Source organism: Myripristis murdjan, chromosome 20 (assembly GCF_902150065.1).
Source record: "Myripristis murdjan chromosome 20, fMyrMur1.1, whole genome shotgun sequence".
Taxonomy (NCBI): Eukaryota; Metazoa; Chordata; class Actinopteri; order Holocentriformes; family Holocentridae; genus Myripristis; species Myripristis murdjan.
In genome coordinates this window covers 21103535-21120357 of record NC_043999.1, presented here as the reverse complement: position 1 = coordinate 21120357, position 16823 = coordinate 21103535, and the positions used below count along the sequence as shown (strand labels likewise).

Here is a 16823-nt window from a genome sequence, read left to right as displayed (position 1 = left end):
ACGGGCTTGACTGCAATGAGAGGCATCTTCCTTTCTCCAAATGTGCAATTTACCTTCACCAAATGATGTTGGCGCCATCTAGTGGGACTCTTCAGCACTGCAGAAAGAATTCACATCAAAACCCCATCTGGGAGACAAGGTGTAGCACCTCTCCCCAACGATGACCGGTATGTCAAGAGACCCCGTCTGTGTCTGTTTAGTCTCGTCCTGTGTGCGAAATCTGAAGTCGAATCAGTATTTAAAGAGAAAATAGCTAGGGGGTCACCAAGTGATGCATGGAAGGATGGAGGGATTAAAAGAGGGAGGTGTGGTAGAGGACTGTTATTCTTCCTTTCTTTTCAAAAACAGGTCAATGTATCCAGCTGGGGAGGAGCGTGGGTGGAGCCGTCAAACTCTCAGCTGGATGTTGATGAAGGTGCTGGGTGGAATAACATGGCTGGTAACCGGATGACTGGCAGTGAAAAAACTTTTCACACCTTTACACAGTATGGGTGTACCACTGCTTTCAGAGTCAAAAACTGTACCTGTTTTAGTCTTTAATCGTTCTCCTCTTCCTTCCATTGCTCATCAAAAACCAAAAGTCTGAGGCCAAATGAAAGGCTGCAGTTGTGGAATGAGTCCCAAGGCACCAAGGACCACATAGACAAGGGAAATGGGAATAGAAATGTCATCTTACCAAGGGTAACATGACAATCTGACACAGTGCTCCTCACAGGTTTGAACAGCGCTGCATTCATGCTGCCTCCATCTGGAACTGGATAGGAAGTGTTACAAAAGTACACTGCAGAGGTCAGCCTTGCCAATCAGGACCACTGAAACCTCCCCAGGGTGCTGTTGGGGCATTGGATTTCCTCCCCTGGTTCATCCCACATCAGGTGAGAGGAAGGCCAGCTACTAGCCAGGGATTTTATTGGGCCACCATGAATGACACTAATCCTCTCCCTCACATTACAGAAGCACATCCAAAGCCACCCCTGTCACACTTGCTCTGGTTACAGCTCAAAGGACTTGTTTGCTCCCAAGCTATCCACCAGTTTCATCTGCAGATCCATTCCGCCTGGCTGATTTTATGCTGGTCTATGCTGGTAAAGATCTATTTGACAGCCTGTGTGACACCTGCTCTGGTTACCAATCCTATCCTGTCTGTAGCAAGATTGCACAGCTTTGTTACTGCACTTATCTCCATCTTGTGTAAAATGACACAAACCTGGTTTTATCATCTACTATGCTGCGGCAGTATTCTTCGGAACACACTTAAAATTAGCACAAGTATGCCCTCTGTTCTTGACCTGCTGCATGAGGCTATTTCATTTTCTTAATCTGTCAAAAAGTCACCTTAAGCGCTACACTGAAGTTTACTTTACCCACAAACATGACCTTGCCACAGGTTTGACTGCAGTCTGCCCGTCAGTGAAAGCATGATGGTACCCCCGGTGTTAGTTCCTCTCTGCCATCCTCTTCAGTTTGAAAACGGTTTACAATGGGCATGGAGTGAAGCGATGGATGAGGTGCAGCAGCAACCAAATCAATCTGTTTGTAGAGTTTAACGAAAACACAAAAATCTAAAACAACCAGATCTAACTGTTTTAGCTGCAAAGGCACCAGTTCAACAAAGCTCTTACATCACATGCGAAGACTGCATTCATTATTCTTGTATCTCAAACAACAGCTGCATATTGATCAATCGACATCTTTAAACAATCAAATAATATTAATATAAGACAAATGCACCTCAAAGACTGTACTGACAAATAGCCAACAGGAAAAAAACACACTGAAAACATAGAGATACTATATCTCTTGATCAAATAAGAACAATGATCATTATTTGAGATTACTATGCCATTGAAGAAAAGACTCAAGATTCCAGCATGATAAGTGTCCTTTCTTTTAATTGAGCTGAGATGAATGGAATTCAATTTAATATCCTTGATTTAAATCCAGCCAAGTACATTTGTTGCGTGTCTGCCTTTCTGCTCAATCTCTCCTGCCTCTCTCTGTTGCAGAATATGGACGAAGGCAAAAATGCCTAAAATAATCTTGCAATCTTGGAATATTTTGAATCCATCTACCTCCGGCCACCACCTAAATCCTCCATGACAGCCCCGTCTCTCTATCTGAGCCCTCTGCCCACCACCTCATAATCCTGTGCTGTAGCAGCATCCAAGGCCTCAGACGTGCTGTGTTATTAAAGCCATGGCGTGTCATTAACAGCCGCATGTGGTTTTAAGAGTACACTATCTTGTTTTCACATGTGCGCGTGAGCTCCCATAAAGCTCGGCAACGGTGACAGAAAGTGCTCATTCTTCCAGTTCATAAAAGAAGCGTCCAAATATTTGCGCTGTGATGTTGGTTAAAAAGAGGGGGGAGAGAAAGGAAAAGTATGAGATAGCTGAACAGACAGCAGAAGAAAAGAGGGGAGAGATGCACTTTCATATACATTTGAATAAAAGTTGCCCCTTTTGAGCAAAACAATGTTTTTACTTCAAGCCACATAAGTGCGCATCTGCCTTGGGGTATTGGTGTATGGTAGCTGTGAAGACAGATTGGATGTTAAATCAATTTGTATTTCAGCTACTCTACATTGTATTGGCTTGTAAAAACCACAAATTGCAAAGTCAGACAGACAGACACAGATAGAGTTACAGCCACATGCACACAACCATACATGACACAATCATAAGAGTATAATTGCAACGTTTCCAACTGTGGTAAAGGGGAACATTCATTTACACAAAGGCACATACTACATTTCAAGGGGCTGTGTATAATTGCAGTGTATTAAACCGTGGTCAAGGGGAATGTTCATCCACATGACATTTTGAAATGGAAATACTGTCTGGAGAAAAAAGAAAAGAGAGAAAATCAAAAATCCTCTGGAAGCGAGCACCGCCAAGGCAGCCCTTTGCCTTTTATGTTTGTGGAAAAACACATTGTTGAATAATGTCTTTCTCCTGCCTCTCTGCAGCACTGCCGGGACGTCACCATGTCGGTTCCTATTAGGCGCGAGGCACATGACGCTGGCGGGACACGGTTGTGTTTTCAGGGGTTTGCCAAACGACTTCTCTTTAATAGCCGTTAGCTTTACGAGGGATCGGGGCTGCTTAAATTAAGACCCAGCGGTACCTGGCATGTGCTGATGTTCCTGAACTGAGTGACAGGGGGAAGAGGGGCGATGGGCCTGGCACTGGAGAGTTGGAGGCCTGGACGAGCAGGAAGATGGAAGAGCAGGATGAGAAGAATAGTAGGAAGTACGTGACATGAATGTGGTGAAGTGTTTGGATGTAGCAAGAAAGGAAATGGCAACAGATTAGAGGAACAAATGTGGAATAGGAATGAATGACTTTGAGGTGAGTATTAACCTATAAAGACGGAATACTTCATGTCAATAAGAATGGCTAAATGCAAAGTGAAAGGTTAAGAGAGCAGTGGAAAAAGGGGCTCTCTTTTCTTGGTCTCAGGTGGGAATTTTTTGACAGTTCCGAATCAACACTTTGTCACGTGTTGCTCATAAGAAGCTAGTCTTTCCACATAAAATACATCTGCTTTGGTGTAAGTACATGTGTTGATCTCACACACACAGGCATATAGATCTGTGTCTAGGTGAACCTGTCTTTCCAGAGGCCCTAAAACAACTGAGGTCATTCTCCCCACCCAGCGGCCTCAACATACTGCCAGAGGGACCACTTCACTGCACTTGAAAAACTGGATCCAAGAAAAGCTCAATTCATTCATTCAAAAGAGAGAAAGAGATAAGCTCTAGAGGAAAGATGTGTTTGAGGAACACTGGGGTTGCTGATATGGAGGAATATGAGTGTGAAGTTACTTCAAGGCTATGCAACTGCAACAAACTTGGACTCTCTATTAGACTATTGGTTATCTATGTGGTTGCAAGTATGTAGAGGATCATCAGTAATTAATAAGTTACCACTAAGCGATATTTACATTTATGTTGCGAGCACAATGATTTAAGCTGACACTCACCAACATTAGAGTGTAAACGTGGACTGAATATAAACTCCAAAATTTCAAGCAATAGCAATAGAAAGACTTCAGCTTTCAAAGTCCTACATAATTAAAATATTCTTGTCACCATAAAATGGTCATGCCAAAGAGGACTGCTAACAAAGCTATGAAAAGGGTACAATGTGACAGCAAAAAGAGACATGTAGGGACCTACCGGATCTGTTTTCTTTCTGCAGCAGACACACACCTTCATGTACGAGCAGAGACTCCCATTAACACTATTAGAGTGCACACAAACAAAACTCTGCCACACAGGAAAACACACACCCACAAAGGAGCCACTCACCTCAACCAACCTGAAACTCTGGTTTGATCCTTTGCCTAGAGGTTCATGGTGCTCCGCCTTCTTTTACCTCATGCTACACACAGTTCACCTGTAAACAGATGGAGAGAGAGAAAGAGCTTTGACTTCCATGATTTGATATTCCTTCTTGATTCCTTCTTAGTTTATCAGGTCAGCAAGACTGTTAAGATCTAGACTGTCTAGCTTCTTCTACAGTCCAATGAGTCCAATGAGTAGTAAAATCTATTCTGCTACATTTTTGCAAAGTAAATCAACTGTAAAATCCCCTTATATTTCTGGACATCACCTTGGAATTTATCAATTTCTCTGATTTATCCTCTCAGGAACACAGTGGGAATCCTGGTTAATTGTAGGTTCAATGACATCAAAGTCAAAGTATCCATTCAACAAGTGTTCCAAGATGTAGTGACAACAGGTCAACACTAGATGGCAGGATCGGCACGCTAAATATATCAGGACCACACGTACACAGAGAATCCTTGCAGCACAGTCCCTCAGCTCTGCCTTTCTCCTAAATGGAAAGCAGCTGACAGTGCAAGCTCTTGTCACTCAGGTGTGTTTTTGTTTCTCAGCGTCCATGCATTTGTGTGTGCATGTGTGTGCAGATGTCCCCCAGGGCCCGTGCTAGTGATCTCACCAGGTGCCAGACAAGATGGGCACCAGTAATCTCATCCACTGCCTGCCAGGGCCCCATTGTTATTAAAACCACGTTGGGGCCACCCTGACTGGCACTGGACGGCCTCGTATACACACCAGCCGGTTTACTGTGGTTAAATGTGGTTATTAAGCACTGCAGGATGATGTATAAAATTACAATCACACGTAATTATTTGTGTAGCCGTTTTGTTCAAACTTGTTTAAAAGATGATTTGACATAAATGTTTCCACTATATAGCTGTTTGAATCAGCAATAAGGAATAAAACATTGAAAAAGAAAAAGAAAACACAAGGTGCCCCTGTCCGAACCACCTGTCCCATAAATAACATAATATCCAAAGAAAATAACATTTGCCAGAGACACTAATAAACAGTAAACAGACATATAGGAATAATTCCTCCTCACATATGCAGCATATATATATAAAAAAGATATGCACAAATTTGCGAAAGTCCACAAAAGTGTGTATCCTGACTGTCCTTGAACAGTTAGCATGCTGACGCGCAGTTTCGTGACATTAGTAGCCCTTTGTTCTGCTCTCCCTTCAACTTCAATGTGTCTTTTTCTGCCTCACATACATTTTAATTTAATTGAGGTCACGGTGTTTTGAGCCGCCCAGCACCGCCCACCCCTCAACTCTCCGCTCCTACTCTTAACACCTCTTCCTCCTCCCGCCTCTCCTCCTCCCGGTTCCCAGGCAGACACAGCAGCTCTTTGTCTCACTCTGGCCCATTAACAGGGAGAGGAGGTCACAGTCACTATCACTCGCCGACACACTCCTCTGTCTCGGACACACACACACACACACACACACACACACACACACACACATACACTGTGTGAGGGGTCGCCATGGCATTTGTAATATCCAATCCAGTTAATCCTGGACGTGGCATGGGAGAATTATCATGTAAATTAGAATGGATGAGAATAGAAAATATTACAGGGAGCATGCATGGATGAATGGATTTTTTTTTGTGTTTGGTTATTGGGGAGGGGTAAAACACTTTTCTTAATTACAGAAGCTCATCAATGAGAGAGCACTTTACTTAAGCCGTGCAGGATCCGACACAATGCGGCTGAACGAAATTAGATTTGCAGAGACAGAAAGAGGGGAAACAGTGGGTAGACAGCAAATGCATTCAGCCACTGTATACGTTCTGTACAACACCTTTCACTGACATTAATTGGATGACGAGGGATTTACAGATGACTGATTTGTGCGGCAGATAGCAGCCAACCGCACATTTGCCTGTACACAGAGCGAGAGAGAGCGCAAGCGAGAGAGAGAGAGAGAGAGAGAGAGAGAGAGAGAGAGAAAGGCAGAGAACAGCAGGTAGACATAAGCCTCACTAATCTGGTAGTCCTTCTAAATGCCAGTGTTGCTGGGTAACCTACATCCTTGCAGATATTACTGAAGTGAATTACTGTACCTGGGGTGGGGGGTTAGAATTTGGGGGGGTTGGGTGTTTTAGAGAGAGACACAGACAGAGACAGAGAGAGAGAGACGGACATGTGGACAAAAATGCGTAAGAAAGCAGTGATGCAACTGATAGAAAGGCTGTCAGAAACAGAGTCCTGCGGTAAAGTCAAGTATCCATTCCTCTGCTCTCTCACACATGCACAAACACACACGCGCACACACACACACACACACACACACACCCGCTGCGTGTTTACAGGACAAATTAACAGGGCTTCAGCAGGGAGTGGAAGTGAGCCCATTAACTATACATAATTAATAGAGCTGCTTGAAGGACAGAGAGCAGGAGAGATGGAGAGAGAGAAAGAGATGGGAAAAGAGAGAAAGAAACAAAAACAGAGGGAATGAGCAGACACAATAAGAGTAAGTCAGGTGGGGAAAGACTTCAAGACAGAGAAAGAGAGAGAGCGAGTGAGAGAGAGAGAGAGTTGGTGAGTGATGGAAATCAGTGACCCTCATCAGCTCATAGCCATCTACATATTTTAAGCTGTACTCAGTTTAATGCCATTTAGGCCCGCTTTAGCACAGAAAGCACACTATTTTAGCAATCACTTATCACTGCAACTAAATATAAATCACTCATAATGCCAGCGACCACTCCAGCCTGCTAAGCCAGCAGATTTCTGGGATGGAACGAGGTCACGCCAGGTTAACTTCCAAGATGATTCCCCAATCTTCTGTCATGTGCAGCCCCAGATGAGAGCGCCGGTCTGGGATAGGGGTTCAATGGGAGCTCAGATGGCAGGGCTACTTCCCCAGAACAGCAGAGACGGAGAGGGTCAAAGTCGGACACCCGGTTAGGTTACACCACCGAGGACACAAATATACATGCAATCACGCTGAGGAGATGGAAAGATTGAGATAGCTTTCAGGCGTGTTTGCTGCTACAACAACCTCACCTCCTCAGTATGAGGAAGCTTCTTGTTTTACAGGGAAGTCATTTTTAGTGTGTAAGGCCACTATTGAAGTTTATTTTAGGAGTTATGAAACCACTGTTGTTGCATGAAAGCCTTGATTTTTGTTTCCTTTTTGTGTTGTTACTGTTTTTGGTGCTGGTTTTGCCTTGATATGAAGGTTTTCATAAAAAGGCTGTGCAGGTTTGGCATAAGAAACCTCAGATCCGATTCAACTCCATGATAATTCTCATCACAGGGCCATAAGAAAGAAAGAAACTGTCCACTCGATGCGTGTCCTTCAACAGCTGTACCTACTGCTGAATAAGGTTGAATGACATGGTAAGAAATCAAAATGCAATTAACTTTAGCGATACTGCAATTGTGATACGATTCACAATTTTAGTAAGAACCTTTTTTATAACTTGAATTTTCACAGAAAAACCTAAAATTATACCAAACATGCTTTCTTACATCAGGAACATTTGCAAGCCAAGGCATCTCTGTACAATACTTTTTGCACAACTGTGCTTCGTTACACGTCACCTTTATCAAAAAATTGCAGGTCCTGCCAACAGAAAGTCTCAGCCTGTGGAGGAACTCTGTATAAGAGCACCAGCTGGAAGACTGAAATCTAACTGTGAAAGTGCAATATGAAAATGGGTTGTTTTTGTTAATCCCCATGAAGGTGACTTTTTGGAAACCTTTTCATCTCACAGTAAGGCCATTCTATAATGCATAAAACAACCGTTCAAACAAACTCTACAGTGAAGTACTGAGTTTTCAAATCTTGTTTTTTACAAAGCAAGAGACAAAATCTGTCAACTTCCAGTGCAAATCAACTTGGTTCGATAAGTTTATTCAATCAGCTGTCACTGTCTTGATATCAGTGGAGTGATATGGCTTATTTTGTCAAGAGTGTGACAAGACATATTTTTTACAGGAGCCATTTTGACATGAAATAGCAGAATAAACGTGTTACTAATGATTATCTCAGTATCTAATTATTGCAATATCTAATATACAGCTGCAATATCTCTAAATGTAACAGAACCTTAATTAATGTCAGTAGTGGCACCTGGGTTTGAATTGCTATTTCATGTCAAAATGGCTGCTGTGAAAAAGGTCTACAGTATCTAGAAAAACTCCTGACCCATGCATAACTGTAAAGTAAACAAGTGAGGTTATATTTACTTAAAATAGATGCTTTTCTTGTGTAGTGTGCATTTTTAAGCCCGGTTTCACTCTGTTCCTCCATGCTGACTCAGGTCCACGGTGCCAACCTGTCTTTGTATTGTTCTCGCAGCTCACCTGCAGCACGCAAGTGTTTGAGCTGCAGTGACAAAAGGCTTGGCTCGGGCCTTTTGTGTTCCCACTGTGAATGTCACTTTGACAATGCGGCCAGCAGAGCCCGGCCCGGCGCTGACCGCAGCACAGGTGCTCTATCCAGCTCCGAAAAGAGAATGAGAGCCGGGTTTGAATAAAGAGCAGACGGTGCTGTTTTGGCGTGGTAAATAACAAGATGTGAGGCGGTCAGCCACCCCTGTTGCTGTGCTACAAAAACATCACTTGTTACTGATGATAATCCTTGTGCTAAGCTGCTTATGACAGACAACAAACAATTACTAGCTGCCACCCAGCCGGCGGTGTGGCATCGTTTTCGGCCACAAACCGGCCTCTGGGCTGGTGAATGGCTGCCCTGCGTGACCCTGGTAGTTAAATTCTATTCTTAAAAGGAACAGACTGACACTTGTTTCCATTCTGGTTTCCTTTTGTTTGTTCAGTCAGCCAACGTGCAAAAAAGGGAAGAATGAGAGAGGAGAGAAAGAATGGACAGAGGGAAAAGACAAAGGAATGAGAGAAGACAAAATGGAGAGTGGGAAAAGACAGAGGAATGAGAAGAGAGCAAGACAAACAGTAATCATGTTCACATCCTCATCAAAAATGTGAATATGATGCAATTAAGGCAATACCAAAAGTATGGTAGAACCCACTGTAAACACCATATTCATTTATTAATCTAACGACACTTTAAAAGTAGAGCTGGGAGATATATTGATATTATATCGTCATCGTGAAATGAGACTAGTATTGTCTGGAATTGTGAACATCGCAATATTGTGATCTGAAGTAAGTGTTGTCTTGACCTCGTTTTAAAGGCTGCAACACAGTGAGAAGTTGGCATTCTCTGAATTTAACAGACTATCGCAGCTGTTCTGTTATTTGCCTGTACCTTCTTGGTCATCATCTCTATATTACTAATGACTGTTTAAGAAAATAAATGTTTAAATATCTTATGAAAAACACTGAGCGTCATCTCTACAATATCGCCACGATATCGATAGAGATATTTGGTCAAACATATTGTGATATTTGATTTTTTCCGTGTCGCCCAGCCCTAAGTGAAGGCAAGCACAATCACAGTATTAATTATTCCCATTGAGAGACATCAGTTACAGCAGGACATGTATATACCTGAGTTGCATTTTTGGGGCTCATCTCATCATCTTTAGTGGAGATGAGAGAAATGGAAATGTACTGAGGAAGACCACGGCGACAGGAGTTTTACAAAGGCAGAGTTTATGTCACATGTCGTGGATATCACATGGTTTTTCAATGGACAGAAGACATAATGGTTAAATTTGATAGTGCCGTTTATTTTTTTTTTTTAAAGGAAAATCCCCTCTGATGCCTACGGTTGTTTCTAGATAAAATAAGTACTTCAGTCATGTAAACCCAGTGATTATGGGGACGTGTCAAATTGTAGAATAATGTAAGCAGCATTATCGGATTATTGTCTTACGCAGAGTTTTGGCAACAGGGAAGAGGCATAGATGCAAAGCATGCATACAGCTCTTGGTCATTCATGCATGGGTGTGTGGCTTTCCAGGGGGAAGTGGCTTTCCACACACACACACACACACACACACACACACACACACACAAAGAACAATTCACAGACTGCTCAAAACAGGAAGAAATACATTTTAAGCCAAAACAGAAACCCAAATAACAACCACTTTTAACACCAAATGAATCACGCAGGAGTTGAATCCTTCCATTATCTCAGACTTCAGACTCTTCAGGGGCCACCGCACCACCCACTGGTGCCACTTCTTCCTATAGGCTGTCATACATGAGGTACAGTCCTGCCCCCGGTCACAGGACGCAAACACAGGTCTAAATCAGTCTGGCTGACGTCTCCACCATGCAAACTATTATTCAATCATGGCAGGGAGATTCCAAACCACTGAGCATCCTCAATACCGCCTTGCCTTCAATCACCCGCCGCCCTCCCACATGCTACCCAAAGACAATCCAGGCCTCTTAAGAAGCAGTTATGCAAGGGGCAGATTTAAATGATGTCCATGCCTCTGAATGAAGGAGCAGTTACAGTGCGTAGTGGGAAAGTTTTGCAGGATACCAACGCTGGCCGAGTGAATTCCACAAAGCGCAAAGCAGATCCTGTTCCGTGCCCGCAAAATAGCCTTTACATGGCTGTGAATTCCAAATGAAGGACAAAGATACACTGTCAGGAGCGCACAGAGGCAGCGAGTGGTTGTTAATTATGACTGCTGTCATCTCTGTCAGTGGCTCAGTGGTAAGCCTGGGCGACACACTGATCTTGTGAGAAGAGACGAGATATGGCCTGGTACTTTGGATATCACAGCATGAAGGTATGGCATAAGTGTTGGTACACTCAGAAATGATGGCATTTATTTCAAAAACACACACGACATCATGTTTTTAATACTGCGATGGATGCTATTCAGATAAGAAGTAATGATGAGCAGTATCCGAGGTTCTTGTTAGAATGAATCAAGTAAAATAATGTTTCATGTTTAATGTTTCTGTGCATTTGCCCCTACAGAGGTGGGTTCTGAAGGAAGCGTGTCTTGGGGCTTTAAGCTGGAAAGTTTAACAACCACAGATCTATAATGAAGAAATGCAAACATATAGACAACCACAATGTGCAAGCATGCATGTGTGAGTACATGAAAAGAAACACACATACACACTTTGTTAAACAGAAATTTTCCCTACAGTTTCTGTGTGCTAATGGGGAAAGGAGAAAATTCTAGTTTGCAGGCCCAGTTGAGTGCATAACAATGCTAAGGCCAGTGGAGCAACTAACAAGCATTCTCACAAGACCCATTAGTCTAGCCTCACGCTGACAACAGCACAGACCACAGACTACAGAACCCAAAGAAATTCAGTTTCTAAAAATGAAAATAGAGCTGATTTTGCAGAGCCAAGATAAATATCAAGCCAGCCAGTTACACTACCTTTGCTTCCTCAAGGTTATCCTTATACTAAAGATAAATGGAGGAATAAATGGATCTACTCACAGCAGCCAGCGTGCAAAGCAGTAACACACTGTGTGCATTCAGATCTCTGACAGCAGTGCACTTCTGTAAGAACATCCTCCATGTGCACAAGAATAGAGTTAGATGCCTTGATGTATGTGTAACTGTCAGTGCATTGTCTAGAAGTCCCACCCCTTCCCCTTCCCTCCGGTCAGTCTGAAGTCACCCTTGCGCACCTTACGCCGCCTTGTGATCCCCAAAGGAGTCATAAAGCAGGGCCCCGGCAGACCCAGACTGACCCCGGCCTGACCCTGACCAAGACACACAGACAGAGAGACAGATAGGCTGTAGCAGCCAACAGCTGAGTCCCGCACAACTGACACACAGAAAAATTAGCACACCACATACGGAATGATATGCATAAGCCTTCATAGTAAACAAAAGCATACAGCAGATGTTCGTTTATGTGCTTAGAATAACTCAGCGTCAAAGCAGCCAACTGGAAAAATCCTTACACAATGATTACTGGCAGAAAAGTAGCACATATTATGAAGTATTAATTAAGTAATTAGCCATCCTTTGACCTCTGCCTTCAAAACAGCATTACACCAGAGAGGGCACAACATCAAGCACACACCTATAGTCCTACAGCAGAGTGCACATTACTTTAATCTATGCTGAACTGCAACCATGTTTACTCTCTTAAAAATGCAAATGAAATTATATAGCACCTTATACAGCAGCAAGCCACAGCAAAGGCTTGCACATGTGTGACACAGCAAAGATGATGCAAATTGTTGTTTTAAATATTTACAAGTGTCTTTATATGAGTAAGGGTATGGAAACTTTCCGGTACACATGCCTCTGATAACCATTCATGCCAAGCTGGCTAAGCTGTACTGTGTATGCTATTGTTCACTGGACATTGCCTCATCAGATGAAATCCTACACTAGTTCACCAGCCTGAAGGGACACACAAGGAGGAGCTCTGGAGTGAGCAAGTGTGTGTGCATGTATGTGTATGAATTTATCATGGCCGCGGATGACAAGGAAATGACAAGAGAAGCTCAATAAGCAGTCCTGCCGAAGGAGGAACTCACTAAGATGGACTTTACTGGGAGCATCAGTTTGCTCTCCATGTTATTGCTGCAAACAAGAAAAATACAGGCAGGGAAAATGAGCAAACAAACAGTTCAAAAAGATACAATTCCAGAAAATATTCAAGTCTACGCAAGTCCAAGATAACAAAATCTGGTGTATATGTGACTGGAATTCCCTTTTATTGGTGACCATTAAATTGCATAGCCTGTTTCTTTGGGGTTATGAAATTTACTCAGCATAAACAAGCGTCAATTCAAGTGCAAAAAGAAACTGCATGGCTCCCATGAGACAGCACTGATCTTGTTGATACTGACTCTCTATTATTTCCTCGCGGAGGGACAAAGTCTGGAGGCAAAATAGTGTGTGAGCCGCTCTGCACAGGAAGATTCGGGTGGCAGATGCTACAATGAATCTGCCCCTCTGGGTACCGTGAGGCAACTGTTAGCCAAGCTGCCGCGGCCAACATGCCGCACCCGCTGGCTCCAAAGCTGGCAGAACCTGTGGGCTCATATGACACAGCGGAGGCAGAAATGTGGAGAGCTGGTGGTCAGTGCAGCAGCAGACTCACAGATATACACACGAGTAAACAAGTGTGGCTCTTCAATATTTAAGAGCAGACACCAACGTGCATATGTGGACAAACTGCACATGCACATAAACACACACTGCAGCTATCAAATCAAATAATATTGAATCACCACTCCACCCTGTGACTGGCAGTAGAGAGGGACAGAGATGTTTACAGCACCATTAAAGCAGATGCGTGTATTTTTTATGAATCATTTCATCCCATCGTCAAGATTTTATTATTCCCCAGAGAGGACACACACACACACACACACACGCACACACACACACAAGTACGAGCAGGTGGGATGGATATTACAAAATCAATCATGACAATTCGACACACACAGACAGACAGACAGCCTGACCTTGAAGACTGACACTGCAGCAGATCACATCTCCCACAAGGTACATGCACACACACACACACACACACATACAAACACACACACAAATGTACAGTCTTACATCACAGCGAGCGGTCCCCTGGCAAAGTGATAGCAGCAATAATGGAGTGTCAGGGATCAGCACACACATTACCGACACACACAGGTCAAAAGGAAGATGCTCTGATTCTGCAGCTTAGCTCAGCAGTATAGCAGTTTCCATGTGTGTGTGCTTGGAGGGAGGGGGGCTGGAAGGAAAGTCGCCCTATCGTGGCAACTTTGGCATGTGTGCATGCATTTGCATCGCTGTGCACGCTCCCCACACGCCCCCGTGCATCATTACCGTAAGAGCCGTCCCTCTTATCGCAGCTCCTTTGCTCTGATCCCTCGCCCTGATAGGGACCCTCAAGGCGGCCATTACCAAATCATTACCCTCTCTGCCTTTTTCCCTGCGATTACACATGCATTGTGCTCACGCAGTCATACACAATTACTGTATGAAGCCATGCCAGCTGCAACAGGAGCTAGGGGCTAATCCCGTTCTGGCCCTCGTGTTGCGCGTCTCCTATTCCAAATGCCTCTCCACTCAAAGGCCCTGGGTATTTTTGCTCAAATCACATAATGGCTTCAAAATGGCAATATCGTTTTCCCGGGCTTCTACATCATTTAGGTTGGCTTTTTTTTTTTTTTTTTTTTGGAGAGAGAGGCTAAGCTCTAAATGTGTCCCATCATACAGCGTAATGAGTCCCAGGTTATCTCCCTCCAATTATATGGATCGACGAGGCGACGAGAGCAGCTCTGCGCTAATTCTCCGGGCTGTTTTTAGAGTCAGGGGGGCTAGAGAGTCGGGTTGCAGGGTAACGGGGGCAAGATAAATGATGACAGGCTGGATAGAGTCAGTGTGACTCTGTATATGCGTGTTTTGCTGTCCTGGCTCTCCAACAGATAACTGTTTAGAGGTAACTCTAGAGGCCCAGGGGCTTGACGGAGCCTGTCAGAGCAAGAACAAGGGATTACAATGCGATCTGAGCATCTAGTTGTCTCGAGTTCCTATGATCCTCTGGGCTGATGCTAAGATTCCACACATTCACTCAAGATCAGACAAGAGATGACGGCCGGTGTTGCGTCACACCAAAGTGTTTGTGCATGTGCTGCGCGTTTGATAAAATCAGTTGGTGAGATTGGTAGAGCAGCATAGTTGAGGTGACGGCTTGTAACAACAGGTCCTCATGCAGCAGCCACAAAAACATTTCCACTGTAAAATGAAGAAAGTAAGGAGTGTAAGGGCTAAAAACTAAATGCAAAAGAAGGTTTGGGTGTAGCCAATTAAGTCATGACACCCAAGGGACCAACACCACTACTGCAGTTCATTCCAGAGTTCATTTAAAGGCCATAATAGTTCAGTCTGTGATGGGTTTAGGCAGGACAGCAGCCCAGCATATTAAGCTTGAGTTCAAGTGTGTGTTTGAGTTCCTGAATCCTCCCTAAGCTTTGAAATTTTGCATTGTAAATCCAAATTACTTTAATAAATCCACTTGCTTAACAGGGCACTCAAAGGAAACTGTGTAATTACTTGTAATTACTACCCTTATGAACTCTCCAAAACCCTTCATTCATGCTAGAAACTGCAAAGTAAACCGTTGCATGAATCATCTCAATGAATCATAAGTCCTTCTTCCGATTTGCACAAAGTCTCTTGTTGCTGGTAACTCACAACTTTTTCAAAGAGAACAAAAACAGCACATGACAATGCAAGCAGCATTTAGCCTCTTGGCAACTGTTTTACTTGAAGTCGAGTTTAGGGAGAGAGGAAAACGGGTTTTCAAGAAGCAAATGGTTGATGTGCATCCAAAATATATAGCTCAGTGGCTTTCAGCTAGTGAGAAAGCTGGGCCAAGGCAGGACAGAAATCACCTGAGGCAGAGAATGGGGGAAACGGAGCAGGATGATCCAGCAACAAAAGGCAGGAAATGAACTACATTCTCTGTCGGCAGAGTCCCTCTCTGTGACACAAGGCCTCCTACTTTATCTCCTGTCTAGCACCACCAATTAACACATTCTTCCTCCCTGCTACGCACCGCCCTGCAGGGGAACGGGACCTGCTGAGGGCTGCGGGCCCTGCGGACGCATCATTAGAAAGAGAAGAGCGAATGTCTTTGTGTGTCACCCCGTTTCTCAGAAGCCCAGGTTACTTTAAATGGGCTTTGGTTATGATGACAAGGAGGGGGAGGGGGGGGTCAGGGAGAACAAAGGCTCAATTGAGTGGCCCAAGGGACGGGGGTATTAGGAAAGAGGGGTTCTGCATCACAGAGTGGTAGCCCCAAAGTGACTCACCTCATTTAAATACCACGAGTCTATTAGTGACTAATGTCCGGCAATGCTCCGAAAAGAGACATCAAGGGACTTCCCACACACGCGGATGGATGTGTCACAAATGTGTGTGATTCGGCTCCAATTAAACGCATGCATAGAACACACAAACGTCAGATCGGTGATGCTGGATTGATGTTAAGATTTCTTGTGATGTCAGATTGCTTGCGAAAGGCATCTGAAAATGTAACTCTGCTCGTTTAAATTCAATTTATGTAGCACCAGAGGGTTACACAGTGCTTCACACCATTACAAGTGACAATTGTCCAACAGATCTCTGCCTAATTTTAGATCTGGATTTATTCATTTTAAACTCTGATTTCATTTGAAAGTCAATTAAACCCTGTTGGTGCAACCCAGCCTTCGACTCATTTAGTGTTCCAGTAAATGAGACGCTTGCCTATGGCGTCTTTGTCACATCTATCAAAGCAGAGTGAGTTGCTTTTGGTGAGTGTGTTTCCTAAGCACACAAACACTGTCCAGTAATGATCTCAAGCAACAACACACACACACAAACACACCGCCCCGCTAACTACAACACGCACAGGTCGCATTCCTACACGCAAATATGCACATGTACGCAACGCTCCGACTCAAACACCGCTCACCTCGCCCCTAATTCCCCCCCTGCCCCTCCCCACCCTCTGCTTACACCTCATCTGAAGCGCTCTCATCTGTACTCCCCTCCACATTCCATACACACAATAATATACACTTCCTCCTCCACT

The 16823-nt window shown here is 43.9% G+C and overlaps 1 protein-coding gene across 4 annotated transcripts in view; it reads right to left on the bottom strand.

Annotated features, from left to right (window-relative positions):
- The window catches only part of mpp7a (MAGUK p55 scaffold protein 7a), a 140402-nt gene that overhangs the window by 105187 nt on the left and 18392 nt on the right, over positions 1 to 16823 (bottom strand). For 3 of the 4 annotated variants that reach the window (XM_030079632.1, XM_030079635.1, XM_030079636.1), the window contains exon 2: positions 4313 to 4400. The gene's annotated coding sequence lies outside the window, so the exon portion shown is untranslated. The remainder of the gene's footprint in view (positions 1 to 4312; positions 4401 to 16823) is intronic. The other variant, XM_030079633.1, reaches the window with a different exon arrangement.